The 18845-nt window shown below is 37.2% G+C and overlaps 1 long non-coding RNA gene across 1 annotated transcript in view; it reads left to right on the forward strand.

Moving 5' to 3' along the window:
* Positions 1–18845, forward strand: part of LOC124223135 (uncharacterized) — a 56414-nt gene that overhangs the window by 24079 nt on the left and 13490 nt on the right. Inside the window, exon 2 of the long non-coding RNA XR_006884205.2 lies at positions 778–883. This is a non-coding gene — a long non-coding RNA (uncharacterized lncRNA). The remainder of the gene's footprint in view (positions 1–777; positions 884–18845) is intronic.

Below are 18845 nucleotides of genomic sequence, written 5' to 3' on the forward strand. Positions count from 1 at the left end.
CCTTCCCCCTCTTTTCCGCCTCCGCCTTGTGCCCCGGTGTACTCTATCTCTCTATAAACTCAAACTTCTCCCTGGTAATTATGTACATCGATTGAAAATGAGCTGATTATAATAACTTTGTCGAACAGAAGCTCGTTTGAGTAATTATTGGACATGTGGTGTAGCATAGTTTACCAAATTAGGTGTTTTATTAAAAAAAAGAACTTTGTACTGTTCAACTATTCTGTAAGATATAAACTGGAGAAAACGTTTTTCTTAAATACTTATGTCGAGAAACTTTTGGAGAAAATTACTTTATAATCGGTTACAGTTGTAATTCAATAATAGTTGAACTGTTGCTTGATCGGACTTATTAAATTTTATAAAGTAATGCGTGGTTATTCCATACCCAAGATTGTTATAATAAGACTGTTACTGTATTAATAGTGAAGCGAATTAAACAACTAGTTACAACTAATTGTTCAAAAGACAAGTCGAATACCAAAACAAGTACTAAATATTTTGCTGGAAAAAGAAAAAGTCGACAGTTCAAGAACGGATTTTGGATTTCAGTTTGAATCGCTTAGTTGTAGAAGAGAAAAAAAAAAAAAAATTGATAAAAATACTAACGCAACTAATTCGCCTGAAGGATATATTCCATAGAAGCTTTTTCCAAACAATGCATTAATCTTCTCCTCCCAAAACGATCGGCATATTCGTCGTGTTTATTTTTCAACACAAATGTTTATTTGAATTAGTATCCTGACTTTTATTGACAGCTGTCTTTTTTTTTTTCAGAGTTGCGTGCCTGTATTTTCCTACTTCAATTAACGAGGAATAATTTGTAGACGGGTCGGAGGAATTAGATGCGCTGCAAATTTGCCCGCGTATCACAGAGAGATCCGTAAGTATTATATTATACACCTATTTATAGTGTACCATATACTCATCGCTTAGTTACTTACTTACTTACTTACTTACTTACTTACTTACTTACTTACTTACTTACTTACTCACTTACCCGCGTACTTGATACAATGCGAGGTATACACCTACTATGTACATACGTGTGTCGTACATTTACTTATATACTTAGGCGTGTGTGCATACGTGTATTATGTGTAGAGGTATGTGCGGTGTCAACTCGGCAACGTTGACTCTGGTTATTTGGTTCTTGAATCATTCCCTCCTACCGTATTTGTGCCTGTATATATATGCCTACATAATACCACATTGCAGGGCGTCGTCGTTTAGTTACATTGGCTAAACGTTTAGCGAATAATTCCCTACCAAACAGTAAAGTATGGTTAAATTGTGAACGCGTGCCGTTTAGTTGATATTACGCACGGATTAGGATCATCCAAGTTCCTTCGAAGTATAACCCATTCGCTATTTGGTACTTGGAATTCGAAATTAGTAGCTTCCGTTGTTTCAAAGTCGGATGAACTTTGTGGAAATAGTGAAGACTATTATTCCAGAGCATCTGAAAATTCTGATATTTAGCTTCGATGAATAAAATAGTAGAAACAACTGTAAAAATAGTGGTGTTTGTTGTGAAGATAGTTAGGCTCGTTTCGTAGATGGTGAAAACTACTAATTACTAATTTTCTAAATATTACTTTTTCTACCCACGCGGTGCCTGAAATTCCGAATTAGTAGCTTCTATGCTTGAAATAGCAGTAACAACTATAAAAAATATTGGTACTTACTATAAAAATAGTTAGTCTGACTTTGTAGATATTAGAAAACTACTGATTTCTAATCTTCTGTGCCAGAAAATTTTAAGTAGTATCAGATAGTAAAAATAACTATGAAACTAGTAGCCTTCGCTATCCAAATACCCTGTCGAACTTTATAAATACCGAGAGCTAATAGTTTCAAATTTCTTTATAACTGTCTCAAAATTGCGAAAATTGTACCAGCGATGAGTGCAGACAAGAAAAAAAAAAAAAAAAAACTGAAACGCCAGAAGGAAAGGAACAACTAATCGTGATATTAATTTCTAATACATCACAATTGTTGTATTAAAAAAATTGAAAAACATTTCAACCCTGTCGACATTTTTAATCGCGCAAATGAAGGAAAATTGTCGGAAAATTTGTGTGAAAAAAAAAAAAAAATTACCACGTCTAAATTCTCGGCGCTGGTGTTGTAACCTACACCTTATACCTTACACATTACGCGTATTCGTCGAGTCGCATGAGTACATCTATCTTATCAGTAGAGAGCCGCTAGCTCGCGCGCCTTATCAAGCCAACGTATTTATGGGGTAGGATATTTCGGTATATAGCTGGAAGAGAACCGAGCTTCTACGATAGCGACGCGGTGTGAATTCATCGCTCGCTCTCCTCACCTCGCAATCTCATCAAGCCTTATACGCTAACTAACGAGTCACGAGCAGCTAAAAGCTGATCATCTGTGTAGTTGCGTTGCGAGAATTAATATGACGACAAGAAAATGAATACATTATTTTTGCTCCCTCATCTGCTTGTTATTATTATTATTATTATTATTATTATAAATATTGATTCTCTAATGTTTGTTATTTTTCACTAATTTTTTTTTTTTCATCTACAATTGATACAATTCATAGAATATTTTTTTACAGACTTTGCGTGGGGACTTCACAAATAAATTTTTTTTTTTTAAATCACTCGGTCGGATTATTTGACATTTTGAGAACGAGAAAGGTTGGAATATTCTTTTTTCGCTTAAAATTTATAAAACCATTATTTTTCCACTCACTCCATTCAACATTTCTTTTCATAATTACAGCAGTTATTATCGCGGTTTAAGTTTCGTTAAAATATTGGGTATCTTTTTTTTTTTTTTTTTTTTATCATCATTATGTCGACGCAAAAGTACCTACGAGAAAAAAATTTACTGTAAATTTGTTCACACTAGTGTTACAAATATTTCCGAACAGTTTGAACGATGAATTTTAAATTGAGATGAAACGAAATGTGCCTAGAAAATGTTAAAGAAATTAAAACAAGGTTGTTGGTTCCTTAGTCGTGCAATAAAACGAAGCGAAACGAAACTGATACTGAAATTGTAAATGAAACGAAATTCGAGTCTACAAAAGTTTGCCATTAATATATGATATTTTTTAAATAAGGCAATTTTTCACGCTTCACCTACCTCGCATACCTTTCGTACGGTTTGCACAAGTGTTACTCTCTGTATGTTCACCGTATTTCGACCCGTGCCTACAACGTCGTTGTGTCGATTGCACATCCATACACACGCGACGATGTACTTGTTACAATATTCAGTCAGAAGCTGTAAATTACAATACCTGTCCTGTAAATATATTTTTCTTCAATTAGCAACAATCACAAACGAAAAATTAATGTATTCTCATACGTACCTCGCAAAATTTTGACGGCTACATAAAATTGGTCGAACATAATGCGTGGTTTATATTCGGCAAGTGAAGAGAGCAAGAAAACTGAAACGAAAAAGAAAGGATAGATGAAAAAAAAAAAAAAAATTTAATATTCCATCGGAACGTCAGGTATAAATGATGAAACGTGCGTGGTTCGATAAAAAATTATTCATACCATTATAGAATAATTTCGACAGTTCATAATCAATGAAAATAATCTCGAAGTTGGTATAATTTTGTTGAAAAATTTCAACCCTGTGTTTCGTTGAATTTTCTGCTTGATTTTACATTACTTAAAAATTATCTAACGCGATCTTTTCTTTCACCTCAAACTATCAGCTACGTTGTTTGATCAAAAAGATAAATTTTCATTCGTTTTCTTCTGTTCCGATATGATTTCGAGCAACTATATACAATAAGAATATTATCGGATCGATTTTGGAAACGTTTGTAACTTGAAACATTATGAAAATCGTAATATTCGTACAAATTATACATCCTCTAGCATGATTCTTTTTTTTTTATTAACAATTTTATACACTATATATATATATATGGTTGCAAATTCCGGCATTGAGAAATGTTGAGAATTTTCCTACGTGGGAATTGATAATGTATTTAACACTGCGTATCTTACTTTTGCTAAGATAAGATTTCCCAAGTTTTATTTATATATACATACGTATATATTATAAATTACTGTACCGTGTAACCTGCGTACATATGTACCTGTGCCTATACACTCATTATATTTCTGTCAGTGGCTCAGATATTTACAGATTTTTACCGCACGTATTATATGTAATATACTTCACCCGTATCTTTAATTATCTGCATATATAGGTGTGCACATTTATTATCGCCAAGACTCTTTCGCATTTAATTCAGTCATGTGCTATGTTACGTCACGTCCTGTACAGTCAGCCTCTCTACAGGTATATATATCGCAACACGCTTTGCTCCACGATTTATCTGCAAAATTTATAGGAATAATATATTCGATGTCTGATATCTTACGTTATTCGTAATATAAATATCAATCGTTGCGATATCGGTGAGTTTTTCGGGAAAATTGTTGATCGAAGGAGGAAACGAAACTTCAAAATATAAATAAATAAATAAATAAATAAAAAACTCGTAATTACGAAATGAAAGAAACACAAACATTCAAATTCCTATTTCATCGATTCAAGGTAAAAAATTGCAATATTTTTACAAGTATCAGTGATCTTACAATTCCGTAATAATAATAGCTCAGAGCTGAGAAAGATTCGTTGTTAACATTTTATTACTAAATTCGCTAGTTTGAATACAGAACACCGTCACACTCGAATGCACAAACATGGAGAAAAAGAAAAGAGCAGAGGTAAAAGTGGAAGGTGTAAGTTGTTAAATTAGTCTAAGTGGGGAACAGGTAGCCCGAAATATCTGGTTAGATCTATTAGAACGAATTAAGTAACCTGCTATCCAAATAGACGTATAGTAACGTTGGTGAAATATCACTCATCTCACTCACTTGAGAGTCGGTGGCTCACAAAGATACGAACCGCATCTCCGCCCCCCCGTTATTAGTCCTCTTAAACCTTGCGGGTTAGTTGGATATTATACCTAGGTAATAATATATAACGTTCACATATGTTTCGGTACACTGAGAAAAATTTTTATTTCCGGTTACCGCTCAGTCCTTAACTATTTTCATTTTTTACCAAAATCGAAAAATATAGTTCCAGGTAGAAAATGAAAATTAGTTTTCCAGCTGTTACCGGAAAGTCTAGTATCCGTTGCTATTCTTTCTCATTACGATCGCTGTTGCTATATTTTCTTGCAACCGTTGCGAAAATTTAACGCTCGTGCAAGAATAAATTGACGTTAAAGCCTTGTTTAATTAAAAAAGTAGAGTAAACCTCAGAAACTGATTTTGCGTTGCAATAACCAAAAAAGAATCGACGATAGCGCAAAATGTTTACGCGTACCTCGTTTTTCGTAATTCCAACAATATTCAAACAGTATTTTTTAACGATACCTGTTTTACTAATTTTTCTAGTTACTATAACAAATGACATTTTTCTTAGCGTACCTCAACTCTCTTCTCAACAACGATTTTGTGTTTTTCTTTTAGCTGTAAAAGAAAACCTGAGATATAAAGGAATAAATTTGAATCTTGAGAAAGATGAAAAAAAAATGAATGTAATGTCCAAAATATGTAATTGAGCAAACAGAAAAAATAGTTAGCGACCAAATTGATACTTTAAAGTTGCTCATAAATGATGTTACTTTTATCAAGTCGAATTCCAAGTGCTGTGATTTCGGTGAAGTGTTTTTATTCAAGTAAACTTTGTTTTGAACAAATATGGCCAGTCGATCGATTCGTCTAAATGGGGTAAATAGTTACGGAGAATTTTTTTTCTCCTTCTTCGATGCTTCTGTATACATAGTCAATTAATTGAATATGAGAAAAAAAATTTAAGTGAAAGTCACAGAGTAAATAAAAACTATTTGATCGAAATTTTTTTTACGTCTACAAAATATCGGGTACTGTAATTTATATAATTATGAATTTTATGATGTCTCAGATTGGCTTTATAATTTTTTCTGATGAAAGTTCAGGACGAAAATCGGAATGGCAATTTCTCGATCTGCGAAAACTGGAAAAAACCGACTTTCTAAAATCCGAAAAAATTCAGAAAAATCTTATAAAATGTAGCAAAATTTTTGACACCTATAGAAAATTGAGATTTCATAATTTCGAAAGATTGAATTAGAAAAATGATTTAAAAAAAATGATTATTACTGGATTGTATTTTTTTTTTCATGTTTTTCTTATTTATTCTTTAAAGTTATGAAATCTCCATCTTCTAACAAGCTTAGATTTTTTTTTTATATTTTATAATATTTTCCCAAATTTTTTCAGATATTAGAAAGTGGGGTTTTTTTTTTATTCAAGTTTTTAAATCATACCTCAAATACGCCGATTCGAAAAATTCTAAAAAAGAAAAATGCGATTGCGTTTCTCGTCATGTATAATACTTTTATACGCAGACTATATAATAATAAAAACGCGTGGGTGCATAATTATTTCGAAGTGGAATAATTCGAGGGGTTCGCCAAATGATCGGCAAATAATTGCGGATTAAATGAAAATTATATATATATAGGATTTTTAACGGTTTCTCGGTAGGTATATAAGAAATCGCGTGAAGAAGAAGAAGTATAAGAAGAGGGCTCGAATGGCGATAAGAACAATGAAATAGTGTTGGACGGCGTTAATTTAAGAATCTTCCTCGTTAGTCGAATCATTTCCACATCGTTGAGCTTCCGTTTCGTTCAGTTTCGTACTTTGGCGCTGTACGCGGGTTGATACAATTAATTACGAAGTCGCAGAACGATTCTTCCCGTGTATATGCAATGCATATATCTACATATACATACATATATATATATATATATATATATATGTGTGTGTGTGTGTGTGTAGACACCCTCGCGTATACCTTTAGCTAAGTCAAGTTTCCCTAATGAAATAAGAGCGACTCGTTTGCTGCTGATTTTCGTCTCATTTAATTTTTTTTTTTTTTTTTTGATCTCATTACTCTTCAGTTTGTTTCGTTTCGATGAGGAAATTATTCCTCCGTTTGTTCCGGATATCGATGGCAATTAGGTGAGCAATCAGTTAATTAATCAATTGACTAATTAAAACACCACCTCGAATAACGATTTAGAAGTTCAACCCCTCGCGGCCAATATCGCAATTTTGCTAATTCAATATCCTCGCGGCGTTCGAGAGGAAAGAAGAGAAGAAGAAAAATAGAGATAGGGAGAGAGAGAGAGAGAGAGAGAGAGAGAGAGAGAGAGAGAGAGAGAGAGAGTTCTCGCATTATAATTTTTTTATTTTCATCAATTATCATCGTCGTCGTTGTTATTCTGATTCGTGACTGTGATTATTTATACCGAAGTATGTATCATTTGTTTATACGTGTAACTCTCGTGCCTGTTTCTTGGTAAAACATATTATAGTTAGTATACTCAATGTTACATACTGTACATATCCGAGAATAGTTATCCATTTTTCTTATCTACGCGTCTCTCGGGCTGTCAGTAAACCATTCGGATAACCAAACACTCCTCGAGTCTTCAAAGAGGGGCCGCTCATTTTTTTTCTTACAAGTCCAGGAAGTTCACTTTTTTAATTTTTATTATTCAATCTCGTACCCAAGGTACGCACACCTTATTCCTACGCCTCCAGCCTTCCACTACATTCCGTTGTCGCAACCTAACGGTTTGGATTGTAACACGCCCTGCTATATTATACTTTTCAAGACCTTTTTTTCTTCGCTTTTTCCTACTATTTAATTCCTTTTCTTTCGTACATGTTTTTCCAACAGAATTGTTTCACATTTTGAAAACAGATATTCAATGTTAAACTACACATTTAAATAGTTGTGCTGAAAATTTCAATAGTAATAAACAGTTGTAATTGTAAACTCTGACAGTTTGTACTGGTTTAAATAATTGAATTGAATATTGTAATCGGATCGAGTGGGTAAATTAGAAGTATTAGTTGTTTGAAATAATTGAGTTGCAAATTTGACTAGATTCCAATTCGTCGTATAGTTGCAATGATACTTTCTATTGTATTGATAAATTCAAATAGTTGAACTGTAAACTCAGATAGTTTGAAATAGTTGAATTGTAAGTTCCGATAATTTGAAATACTTTAATTGTAAGCTCGGATAGTCTGAAATAGTTTAATTGTAAGTTTGGATAGTTTGAAATAGTTGAATTGCAAGTTCCGATAATTTGAAATACTTGAATTGTAATTTCGGATTGTTTGAAATAGTTGAATTGCAAAATCGAATTATCTTCAACAGGTTGAGTGATTGGATTGAAAATTCAAATAGTTTCGAATAGTTCCGAACAGTGTCTTTATACTGGCGAAAAAAATCCCTCTTTCTCAATCGAATCAAGATCAACTCGAAAATCCGTTTGATTTGAAATCTTTCGTATCCTGAATTTTTAATCCGTCGTACGTCTCTCCCGTGTTTTTCTTTTTTAATGTTTTTTTTTTTTTTTTTGTTTGTCCCGTCTTTCGAAACGCTTCTTTGTTTGCATGCAACCCCGCGCCTTATCGCCAGCGATTCATTACGTGTTAAACCGGGTGGCCTCGATTCGCGCGACACCCCCTTACACGTTGAAGCCTAGAAGGTGGAAGTGGAGGTGGAGGTGCGGAGTATCCGAGTATCCCACATGCACGGAAGGCTGGAGGGCGGATGTTTGGTTAAGGAGGGTGAACGCGACGAACGGGACGTACGGGCGAGATCTCGCTACGGCATAAAATATTAAAACTTACCCCTGCTGACTTCTCCTGCTGCTACTGCTGCAGAAACGAGAAACTTTCTTGAGCAAAGTTACTGCGTGTATATATATATATATATATATATATATATATATATATATATATATGCATAAATTCGTACACCTTAAATCGATAACGAACGCCAAATTACAACTACGGCTTAAATCGTGCAGCATAAATACTATCTGTTTTAGATAGAAACATTTTTATTATTGTTTAAAATATATTTCATCATATTTCGCTCCTTGAGAGTTCGAAATATCATTTTTAAATAAAATAAATTTGCAGAAAGCAACGATAAACTTAAAATCTTATCATAAAAATCGAAACCTCAATTGCTTTGAAAATTGTGATATCTTCACGTCTATGCAAGTTTAATTGTTGATTCTTGCACCATGAAAAATTAAAACGAGGTTCATAGAAATATTGAAGTATGATATGATTAACTGATTCTTGATTCATGCTCTTCAGTTTTGTTCAGCTACTATAATGGACTAAAGAACTCAAGATGAATTCGTGAATTCGAATTGATGAAATTTTGAAACTTGTATAAGTGTGAAAAAAAAAATGTGAAATTGAGTTGTTTAAAAATCGTAAACAAAAAAGAAAATTAATTTCATCATTCCGAGGAGGAAGAACGTTATTCCTGTAACGTGAAATCGAATTGCAAAAGCTTCCTTCAGCCTCTGCATCGGTGATTAATTATTGAACAAATTTCGGGTTGGCTGTCTAGGTTAGGTTAAATTATGTTTGGTGAGATTATAAAGCAGAAAATTAAATTGAATAAAAAGAATCATTTCGAAATGAAGAGTGAGGCAACGGTATAATCACCAAATAACGATCAGTTGGACTCGGAGCGAGCATTTCGGCAAGTTGAGAAGAGCGAGGGCGGGTCAACGGAGGCGAGAGATCAAGAGAGATCAAACTCGAGAGGGATGAGACCAGGACGGAGGAGAAGGGGGAAGGTGAAAATACGTGGGGGGTCGACGGCACCTTGACTCTCTCTCTCTCCCTCTCTCTTCATATATATATATATATACATGTAGTATAGCTAATTACACGGGACCGGGATCAATTCCGGACGTGGATAATGAATTTTTTACGACCCCTCAACAACGCGGAGATAGCAACGACCAAGGAACGACCAACGTCCGTGTCCGATGAGGTCGGGTATTGAGCCGGATCGCAATGCGCATCAAACCCCGGCGTGCCGCAAAGTGAAGGCAATGTACCCGCATCGTAACGCGGTGCGTAAGGCACAGACTTGAGTTTGTCTCGGGAAGGTATAGAATTCATTAACCCTTTTTTTACTCCCGAAAGCCGGAGGTCGTAAAAAAAAAAAAAAAATTTCAAGACACCGGGCGAATTAACTTCGTCAAAGGTCGAATTGTCTGGGATCAGAATTGTCTGTATTGAGGGTAATTATTTCGAAAATCCATTCGTCGAAATACAGTAGAAATTATAAATATCGTAAAGATAGTTTGTTTGACTATTCGTGTAGTCGATTGCGTAGTAATTGATCGATAGTTTTACGATGTTTAATTGATATTATCGGCATAGTTAGTCCAACTATGTTACATAGTTGTCGCAAAATCTCGATGAATTTTCTAGCCTTATAATTTATGCTGTTAATTTGACTACTATTCGACTTAATATCTTGATAATTTCTGGATTCTGAACCTTAATGGACGTGTCTCTTTTATTCTCTTAATAGTAAATCGAAGTCAAAATAACTTGAAGTATGTTTCAAACTACATTTTCAACCGTTTATAACCTGGCTTTTAAAAGCACTAAAGCCTTCAGACAAAGTTCAAAATAGATAGAAACCTTGAACCTGACAATTGGAATCAGCTTAAATTCGTCATAATTTGTCAATCGGTCAAAAATTGTTGAAATTTTTTTTTTCCGTCTTGCTGTACGAAGCTCCTAATTTGCGATTACGGTTCTGGTCGAAAATTTTTTTCATTTTCAAGATCCGTTCAGTGTCGGGTTTTCTTTTTCTAATAACTCCGATAGACGATTACAAAAAATGGCCAACAATAAAAAGTCAGAGTCGGAATTTAAAGCAAGAACAAAAAGATGATCAGCACCGTTGGTTTCCACGCCTGAATCTGCGATGGCGCGTAGCTCGCATCGGCGATCGTAGTTTGCTAGCTCGGAGCTCGGAGCTCGAGGGAATTCAGGGTCCCTTCTGCGCTATAAGCGGGCTGTTTGCTCAATCCATACTACCCATCGGCTGCCCCTCACCGACCTTATTCGCCCTTATATCGGTTCTTATATATCCACCCTGCATCCACCCATCTAGCCATACACCCGGTCGATTATCGATCGCTTTCACGTCCTTCGCTTACTTAGGTAGGTAAGTATAGGTACGTAAGAGACTTATACCCGTGTATGCGAATCCATGGACGTGGTGGAAACACGCCTCTGCTGAAAATATCTGTCTCTAAAAAAAAAAAAGGAACAGAAATATCAAAAGTTCTGTGAAACTAACCGTCGTAAATAGGGTATCAATTGTACCTAATATTATTTTTCATCTTATATAGGAATGATTATGTCTGAAAGTGATCTAAAGCTATCGATAGTAAATTTAAGAACGATTTCTAAGATGAACGAGAAATCTCTACAAATACCTCAAAACAGTCGACGAAGAGTTGAAAATTATAACCACAAGTGAAGAAAGGCTCAGAATGGTCAAATGTGTTAAAAAATTACCAAAACTAGGTACCAGATCAACTTTGTACTCTCTTAGTTTTGGTTTTCAATTCAGACCAGTTGGGATTCACCTACGATATGTCACGTCATGGAGCTGCATGGATTGATAACTAACTACGTAGATGCCGGTAGTAAGAGTTCAAAGTTCATCTGAATCAGCGTCTCGAGGCGTTACGGTTAGAGTACAGTAATACAGTGTAACAATTGAGTGGAAAATACTGGAACTGAGAAACTTTAAGTGGAAAATCGAACGTGCAAAGTACGCCGTGAAGCAGCTAATGCGTGAGCTTTACAAATAACGCGAGATAAACTTTTACCGCAGTCGGGACGAAAATACGGCGATAGAGATAGAATGTTACACTGATTGTAAAAGCGCATGCATATTGGCTTTGGCGATAAACATACTTTGCGCCGTCTCTACCTACGACTGAGTCGTGAACTACGAACTCTGAACTCCGACCTTCAGACTCGTCCCAAGCGCAGTTCTGAGTTCGAAAACGCGAAAGCCACGTTCTATCAGGTGACTAAACGTATCAACGCGCACGGCTCAACTGGATACACATATTTATCTAATTTTTCTTCGATTTTCGTATTGTCTACCGTTTTATTCCGTTCGATGACAATGCAAAGGTAATTATCGATAAATATTCCAGGAATAGACTGTCTTAGCCAATTCTTTGGGTTTATTTACTTTTTGATAACGTGGAAAGGAACTCAGGCGAGTCTAATTTAACCTTATTTGACTGAGTGACTAATGAAGCATCAGGATGAATCAACCCGAGCTGCAACTGAAGAATGACTACATTATTTTCCGATCGCTTAATTGAACCGTTAGCATCTCTTTCGGTGTCCAGTTATACAGAAAACAAAGTCGATTTCGTTTCGTTTTCCCAAGAATCATCACGCCGAATGACAAGTTTTCTCGTCCAAGCTATTGCTGACTTTCGGATGAATCCAACGATTCCTCGTTCAACGAATTCTGTTGAATGGTTCTCGAGATATCGTAATTTGAAGTTTTGACGTGACAGGAGCCACGCGGACAGCGGTCAGCGGCCGGCTGTTCGTGCGGCTCGTGCCCCGTCGAAATTTCAAATCGCGATATCTCTGGAACGGCTCATCCGATTCGGAAGAACGAAAGGTCATTGACTTCGTCTCGACTTCAGCTACAACGTGAGCATTGAAAGACCCATCGATACGAGAAGCACCGCCTAGCTTGTCCAGAGAGCCTTGTGTACACGCTCTGAAACAAGTCGCAAGTGACGTAAGTGTCCGCTTAACGAGACCCGCTGGTAGTTTACGCGTGCAAACGGAGCGCGAGACTGAAAATCGTTGAATAATTAAACGATGTATGAAAGCGCTCTGAGCTTTAATTGGCGCACTTTGTTAGGCATATGGTCAGCTGGTGCAGGGCTAGGCTGTGACCTGTCTATGGGTACAAACGGCGGGATTGATACGAGCACGCAACCTTCGTGCGAGTCTAATATCGCGACCGGGTAACAGGTACACGATATTGCGCGGTTCCTTCGCTGGCTCGTAAGTCATGCCAGATTATGATACAACCCTGCCGAGCAACGGCATATGGTCATCCATGCAGCCTGCGGCCGAGCCGAAGGCCAAGGGGTTACGGCCATTAACAGGCGCCGAAATTCAGCCTGAGATTTACACCCGCATCGCGTGCTCAACTCTGCAATTCGGCATTTAGACTTTTCGATATTGCACGCGAATAAAGAGATACAGGTGGTACTTGATGGGCAAAAAATTCGCGGGTGTAAAACTGGACACAAAAATTAGAATCACAGACGTAGTTGATCGTTTATTAATACTTGAGTAAAAGCAAAAATTATTCTCAGGTTGTGAATTTTTCATTATACTCAATACACGTCAGTCTTACAGTAGCAATAAAGCTCGAGGGATTAAATAATCAAATTTCAAAAGTGGAACCGAAAACAACGACGGAAAATTAAACGAAATCCCTTTGTACGTACAAAATGGCGAATCGATGAAGCGTAACGGATTTCTGAATACGTATCCGTGTGTCTGTGTAATAATACTGCGATATTTGCGTGGCTAGGTTCGACATATGGTGCCGGGACATTTCGTCCACCCATATTGCAGAGGTGAAAGTAGTCGTAATACCACCGTAAACACGCAGAAGCAGTTATTATCTATACAAATCGTATCAAAATGATCTTTGAACTCGGGGTGCTAACCCCGATTAACCCCGAATGAATATCACCGTAATGACCGTGAAAAATTAATCGTTGTACTTTTTCGATACCGATCTCGATTCCTAGCTACGTGATGTATGTAAACGATTTCACAATTCAAATTACCACACCTACAAGAGAAATGTTTTTATGTTATTATAAATCATATCGCCAAGCAAGTGCCTACTGATATTCGTTATGCGTTTTTCAATCAATGTCTACACAGTTTTTGATATTACGCTATATTGGTACAATTTTTCATCGTAAAAATCACACTGATTGCCACTTTTCTCGATTTTATCATAATTTATCTAGGTGCCTATGAAACTGGATAAATACCTATTACGGTGTTCTGAACAAGAAAAATAATTTTCTTTTTCAAACGCACATCAAAATTTAGGTATAACATCTGAACTAGAATATCTATCGTAGTATTTTTTTACAGAGCGTGAAATTTCCTGTAAGAATCTGCATTTAAATAGTTAACAAGTTGAACCGTTCAGGGGGAAAAAAATTCAAACTTTTCCAAGTTTTTTTTACGATCTGTCATATCTAAATGGAAATTGGCAATACAAAACAGGCGCCTTTAAATATCAATATTAATAGCTCATATTTGGTCGAGATATTCTATATCATGTATTAATCTATCGAAATTCTGTAGCGCGTTTGGAAAAAAACAAGAAGAAAAAAAAAAATTGTTCACCCCAACGAATACGATTAAAAAACTATCTAAGCGTGGTTTTTTCTCGGGATGGAAAACAAGCAACCGCGTCGAGTCAAATTTCCCACAACACTCGAGTCCGGTCGGTTCGGCGCGTCGATGGGGCCTGTTTAAAAATCAATTACACCCAACAAGCGAGAGTTAATCGCACCAGAAGTGACCCGAAAATCGAGGGTTGCATTTTCTGTCTCAAGTATCACACACGATTTTATCTCCCTCTTTGAGTAAGCTCGAAAATCGTTCACGCGAGTTTAAGAGGACCCTGTCCCTCCCCCCCCTCCCTCCCCCCCCCCCCCTCTCCCTCTCTCTCTTTCTCACTTGGTCCAGCGGTTCCGAAACCGCATCGCGAATTCCCCGGGGGCAAATATCTCCCGACTATGAATCCTCTCGGGCTCTTCCGATTAATAAAGAATTTCCCATGCGCTGGACGTATGTCTCGAAACCGATTTCATCCCCTCCCTCCCTTATTTTTTTCAACGTCGCGGGTGTTTTGACAGGGCGGCGAAGACACGTGTGCGGCGAAATGAGCGCAGCTCTAAAAAATCCCCGTCGTAGCGCCACGCGGAGAAACGTGCAGTTTGTAAAACATCGCGAGTCTCTTTGTTACTCGGACATTAGCCGACGCTGGGCGTCGTTCGAGACACGCGGCTTCTCTTTTGTTCCCCTTGTTGCGGCTCGAGAGCTTGCAGCGATTGATATCGTATACCCTGTTTATGTAACGCGTTTCGGCTACCCGGCTACGACTCCGTCTCAGATTTAGACCATTTCAATCCTCCCTTACTACGATAGAATTATATCTATGTTTGTCTAACCGCTTGTTCTCCAATCGACTCGTCATAAGACCGATTGAAATTAATTCGATCCCTTTGTTTAAACACTCTCGGTCACGAAGTTCAACTTTTTAGTTTACCTGAGAATGCAAAGAAATTCAGGATTTTGTATAGAATGTAAAAAATTTAAATCAGTCGTATCTCCCACGATTATTTTTCGATGGAAAAACGCATGGTTTATTAATTTTTTGCTTCCCTGTCAATTTATACATACCATGGATTAAATTTTTTCAAGCGTAGATCCAATTAGGTTTCACGCGATTTTTCGACACCCTTTACTCCAGCTTTTTTCGATTAATCGATTAATCGGAATGCAGCTTCGGTTGATTTTTTTTTTTTTTTGTCGATTAATCGTTCTTACGACTAATCGATCAATCAAAATTGCCCAGTATAATAATTCCGCAGGTCAATCGGTACATGAATCAAAATCGATATTTCGATCAATTGAAAAACCGCCTGATCGAAAAACTCGATTAATCGAACAATCGAACCGCCCTACCAAAAACAAAAAAAAAAGGCTTAAATTCAAGGCATAACCTGTTTTCCTCTCATCGTCAGGCGAATAAATCAGGAGGCTCGGTTGTATAAAATCTCGCTTCTCGCTGCCGCAGACTTGACGTCAAAAACGATTCGAATTGATGAATTTATTTTGAAAATGGTAGCTTTCGACCCCCCGTCGGGCTCGCATCTAATTCCTGGGGTTTTCGAGTGTCCGACGTCGGCGTCGAGACGCGGTGCCGTCGGCGTTTACACGGCGCCCAGCTGTGCCCCCCCCCCCCCTTTTCCTTGCTCGAATACCCCTTGAGTCTGCGATGGGGGGGGGGGGGGGGATTTCTGTCGTCCCTATTCCCCGTGGCTAACCACCACCGGGGGCAGAGGGGGTAGTTTGAAGAAGAGGAAGGGGGGGGGGTGGCACGCGCCCCCTCGTTGTGTACCCTCGACGTATAAAACTCGCTTGCCACCTGCTCCATTCAAAGGGTATCATTCAATTACCTAATATACGTACCCTGTCCACCACCACCACCATGATTTTCACCACGCGATACGGTCAGATAAGATTTATCTAATAAACTCGTCGAGTTGATCGGGGACAATGATCGGGGCCCTCCGTTGCGTTTTAATATCGTTGGCAAAGTTGCTGACGGTTTAATTATATTTATTGTTTTCATCCCGCTGATTTTACGCCTGTTAATGTTTTTATTTTTACTCCGACATTTTTCTCGGGTTAATGCTTTTGTTCAGGGGATTTAGATATTCGGAAAATAAACATTGTGCAGGGTTTATAGTTTTTAATGTCGCGGGGGATAAGACAGGGCATTTTTTTGCGGTTTGGAAAAAGAATAAGGATGAATCATTCCTGGTGACGAAACAAAATTCTATGAACAATATTTACTGTTTAACTCGAATTTGCACTAAATAGTTCGGATATCATTCAGGGAAAAAATTGCTATTTGAAAAATGGAAAGTCAGGGAATTTGTTCCATTATTTTTGCCGGTCATGATGAATATTCAAGCATTTCTTGTACACTGTTAATAATATTGAGTAATTTTCGTGCAAAATTTCATACGTTATGGTGGAAAACCGGAAATTTTCTTCGTTGAATTTTAGCTAAAATTTCTTCATTCGAAGTAAGATTCGTGTCAATTTTCACCAGCTCGCCTAAAATTTGAACAACTTTAATTGAAATTTGGACAAACCCTTATGTGTTTCAAACTAAACGAAATTTATACGACCGTTTTTTTCTTACAGTACCTATATATAAAGTCGAAGGAGATATTATCGTAGATATTTTATGCCAAGTTTTTACTATTTTTACAATATTTTCGGTATCCTGAACTAGTATGAAACTATAAAAAAATTGACTAACGCGTTGACACCAATCATGGGAAAAGGTATGAATTTTTTTTCAAACTTTGAAACTCCATTCCGTTCCGGGTAATAAAAAAAAAAAAAAAAAACTAGAAATCTCTGACTCGAAGGGAAATCGTGCATGATTTGATTTCTGTTCGAGGATCAGAGAAGAAGCTGCTGTTTAGATTTCGGCTGGATTTTGTATGTTTGACGGGAACAATTGCGCAGGTGCGGCGGGTTTGCCGTAATCCCATTAGTATATAACAATCGTCGATAAATCCAATAATTAGCAGGCTTAATCGCGTCGTAAATTTGCATCATCGTTATCGACGAGCTTTCTGACATCCCTAACTTTCGGTGTTCAATTCTGTGGTTCGACTTTCCGGCCTTGTATCGCTCAAAATTCACCTCCGAGAATCAAAGTAATTTTCCAATATCCGCCACCCTCGGTAATTTCTTTCCATAGTAAAAAAAAAAAGAAGATTATCGATGCTTTCATAACTTTGCAAATGTCAAAAAAAAAAAAAATAATTGAATCAGTAATCCAAACTAGTCAGTTGCTATTTATTTTTTTTTCGTAGTGGAATGCAGAAAACCTATTCATATCACGGAAATGGTCAAAAATGAAAAAAAAAACCTGTGGTTATTTGAAAAATCTTACTATTTACAGATTTCTAGAATTTCAGGGGTTAAAAATTGCACAGCTGAAATACTTTTCGCAATTCCGTAAATAACGAGGAGTAAAATGAGCCATCGTGAAACCGTTTTCATGCAATACTGAAATCATCAAACGAAAACTAGGAATAAAAATAATTTCATCGTCGAAATTCGAAGCCTTTCCGTTCATTTGCTCGGTCGGTAAAGGTAGGACTGTTCCATTGCCTTAATACAACCGGACGACAAGTAGATTTTTACCACGTTTTGATCAAGGGAGAAGCGATACGGTGTTCAATGAAATCACGACGCGAAGAGGCGTTGTTGTAACGGGGTGGTGGAGGGGTGGCAATCAAGGGTGGGTAAAAAAGAAATTTGTCCAGTTGTTCGATGATCGGACACAGTGAGTGTGCGCATGTAGACCCATACATATTCGGCGAGAGCCTGAAGTACGGGGCCTGTAACATTCATATACTTACCCATAGTTGGCCACAGTTAATTTTGCGGGATCGTATCAAGTTATGGGCGATACCTGATAAGAAAATATTGCGGTTGATGAGCGTGTGCTTAGGTGCAGCGTATAACCAGTGTACACAGGGCACGTAATACCTGCGATGCAAACGGACGCGTAGAAAACCGGCCCGTAGTGTTCAGTGATGGGTGGATGGATGGATGGATGGATGGATGGATGGATGGATGGATCGAGGCTTGTGCCGAACAATGTTTGGTCTGATCCAACAACATTGTACAATATTGTATTACAGTGCCTAGCCGGTATAGGACCATAGAATATTACCGAATCGCTAATCTGTGTGTACCAATATTCTCTTGCCCACTTTATAGACGTTCCTCTAGCCTCGAGTGATGATCGATTGGCTCGGTTGTTCGAAGGAAAAAAAATTATGTCTAGGTTGGTATGTATGTATGTATGTACGCGTGAAAAAGGAGAAATCAAGAGACGGCACTCAATGGAGAAATGCTTTAAAATTAAAAATTTTCGCACGCAGATGTATGAAAATTGGATATTCTGGTTCTTCCGTGAATCGAAATTTCTGGTTTTTTTACCCCTACCCTAAACTTTGCTACTACAGCCTCAAGCTCTGAAGCTCTAAATTCTAAAAAGCTCCATCTCTTGTGTTTCGCTGC

This window comes from Neodiprion pinetum, chromosome 7 (genome assembly GCF_021155775.2).
Source record: "Neodiprion pinetum isolate iyNeoPine1 chromosome 7, iyNeoPine1.2, whole genome shotgun sequence".
NCBI classification, from domain to species: domain Eukaryota; kingdom Metazoa; phylum Arthropoda; class Insecta; order Hymenoptera; family Diprionidae; genus Neodiprion; species Neodiprion pinetum.